Source organism: Arachis duranensis, chromosome 8 (genome assembly GCF_000817695.3).
Source record: "Arachis duranensis cultivar V14167 chromosome 8, aradu.V14167.gnm2.J7QH, whole genome shotgun sequence".
NCBI classification, from domain to species: Eukaryota; Viridiplantae; Streptophyta; class Magnoliopsida; order Fabales; family Fabaceae; genus Arachis; species Arachis duranensis.
In genome coordinates, this window is record NC_029779.3 from 31,351,516 (window position 1) to 31,354,830 (window position 3,315).

Consider the following 3,315-nt stretch of genomic DNA (forward strand, 5'->3'; position numbering starts at 1 on the left):
GAGATCTATTTCCTGAGAAAGTTGACTATAAGAAACTTTCTGATGATGACAAAATAATTTATAGAAGATTCCAGGGTAAGACCCTCAAAAGTCTTACCGATGAAATGATGGAAATCGGCGTTGGCAACGAAGAGGAACGCCTGATGTTTAAGAGGATATTCATCCTCTACATACAGATGGCGTTCCTTTTGCCAACGACGATAAACAAAATATCGCCCGTGCACCTGGTCCCAATTTTTAAGATGGACGGCATAGAGGAGAGAAACTCGGGGGGCATGTTTTGACCTTCATGATCAAGGGCATAACAGACTATCAAGAGAAGAAGAAGAAGGCAATCAATGGCTGCCTCTTCGCCCTGATGATAATCTACTTTCACCTTTCAAAAAACAAAGGCAAGAACAGGGTTGAAAGACCACCAAAGTCATGGATTGCCAACTGGACTAAGGAGCAGTTGGTGGAAAGAATGAATGCAGAGAGAGAGGAAATTTTGGTGAGTAATCATAATAAGTTGGTGTATTTTATTTACCCGAATGGTGCTAACTAAAATATCTCATGTTTCAGGGGATTCTGAAGTTGGCAGAGACAAGAGAAAAAATGAGAAAAAAAGAAAAAAAAAACAAAAAAAACAAGAAATAAAAAAAACAAAAAAAAAAGGAAGGCGAGCTCAACATCGTCTTCGGAGACAGAAACTACTGACAGTGACACTTCTACCTCTGAGTCTGAGGCTCAAGAAGACTCGGAGGATTCGGGAATTAAACACCCCGGCAAAAAGGGGAAAAAGTAAGTACCATACTTGGGTGTAATTTCTTTATTGGGTTTGGGTGTATTTTGTTTGTCCACGTTGGGTGTATGTAGCTTATTAAGCAGGGTGTGTTTCGTTTGCTGTTTTGGGTGTATATTATATATTTAGTTGGGTGTATCTCGTGAATCCAATTGGGTATATTTTTAGTATGTTCTAAATGACAATTGTTTGCCTTCCAGAATGGACTCAAGAAAAAGAAAGCAGAGGCAAGAGGAGTCAGATTCTGATTCAGAATCTGAATCTGAACCAAGTGATGAGTAATGTCCTGAAATTATTACTCCTTTCTTTTGGCTTCGTTATAAAGATTTCGTGTATTAACTGAAGCGTCTGTTATTGACTTATAGGAGCGAAGAATCATCTCCTGCGGAGAAGGAGAAGAAAAAGAAAGAAACAAAAACAACTCCAAAAGAGTAAGCACTTCTTTGGATAAAATTCTGTGATAAAATTAATTTTTTATTTCTGATTGTTACTATTTTTTTTCCACCCAGAACACCACAAAAAAGGAAAAAAGTAGTTGTGGAGGATTCACCTCCTGAAGAAGATCAATACTTTGACGGGTACAGTACCTCGTAAGCTATACTACGGTCTATCATCATAATTATTTTTGTTAACGTCTTATTTTATGAATGTAGTGAGAGATATGAAATCTCAAGTGACGAACTCGATAAATGGTTAAGGGAAAACGTTGATAAATCTGCTGCAGAGGGGTATGTCTTGCTGGGCTGTGTATTTGAGATTTTAGTGTCTTTTGTTTGCTAATAATTGTATCTTGTTTCGCAGAGACAACCAAGCTGACCTGCGATCGACAGAAGGTCGCTATGTGTCCTCTGAAACGTAAGAAGCTTTATTATTTAATAAAGTGTAAACCAGCCGTCTCAGAGCATGTAATTTCTCTTTCAAATAACTGTTACTTTTGTTCTTCTAATAACTTCTACTTCTAATTCTGTATATATTTTTTTTAGAAAAAAAAGCCCTTTATTATTTTATTCAAGAAAAAAAAGGCAGCAAAAAAAGTAAAAACTGCAAGTATGTAAGTTCTCAAAAAAGAAAGCCCGTCTTCTTTTTGAATTGTTCGGGTGTATTTTTTGACCTTCTTTGGGTGTATTTTAGGTTGACTCCGACTGATTCGAATACGATGGTTGTTAGGGAACAAACGCCGTCGGAAGCGCTTGCAATGTGAGTTTTCCAAGAATATTTCAACCTTATAACCTTATTATTTTCAAAGGCGTTGTTAACCTTTCATTTTTCTTCTTGTTTAGAGTCCCGATCCAGGTTTTTGTGCCGGCATCCCAAAGCAAACAACCACTGACGCAGATTCCGAACCAACCCCTATGCTACAGATTGAAGGGGCTAGAGAAACGTAAGAAAATACTATTGGGTGTATATTTATTTATGGTTTGGGTGTATATTTGATAACAGTTTGGGTGTATATTCTTCCTGATTAATTTTGTGTAACTGTGCAGCACTCCTGAAACCCCCAAACAACTTCAAGAAACAACACCCAAGCTTCCCCCAGCGAAATAACTTCAAGAAACAACACCCAAGCTTCCCCCAGCTCCAACAAAAATGTAAGTTCATTAGACTAAAATCAATCTTTGCTTATCATCCGTATATTCTTATTCTTACTCTTATTCTTATACATAATGATGCAGTCATCCAGACGTAGAGGACGCTGCTGTCCTGTTGATGATGGCACGGACAGCAAGCTATGTTCCTAAAATAGATCCGGGGATGCCATCATTCAGCCTCGGATTGACAGATTCAAGCCAGGAGGGGGCGTCGACGCAGGAGACAGAAAGGGAAAAATCTCCAGAAGCTGCAACTATGCTGGAACAATTAGACAGTTTGGTCCAAAAGTTAGCAAGCAGTGCGTCAAAGGGAAAAGACGAAAGTCCACAAATTCGGAGGGAGACTGGGGGAGAAAGTTCTGCAAAGTTTGAAACTCCAGGGGGAATAAATCAAATTCCGGATGATATGAAACAAAAGTGCTACATCTGGGGGACGAGACTGAAGGAAGATGCAAAGGGCGTTACTGACGAGTATGAGGAGATCTGCACTCTGATTGGCCAAGGAGAATACATTTTGATGAGAACGCACCTTGCATCCCTCCAGGCAAAAAGTGATATAGAATCTCAGGTAATTTTAGACTAACATTAATGTTTTTGCACCAAAGTCAACTGCAATGTTTATTAATTTAAAATTGATTTCTAGATTGTATCTGCCATCTGCCTCATCCTAAACCAGAAAAAGGAAAAGAGGTTTCATGCACAAATATACTGTCTCCCCCCCTGATATTGTGGTAAGTGTTACTTCTACGAACTTTGGGTGTATTTTATGCATTGATTTGGGTGTATTTTTTAGCTTAGATTGGGTGTAAGTTGTTTATTTTCATGTTTTCATTTCTTGTATTGCAATTCTTGCAGAGCATGGCACTTTCAAATCACCCAAGGGGGGAATTCATATCCCCAAAAACAAACAAAGAATTCAGGGTGGAAGCCTACCCGAGTTTCATT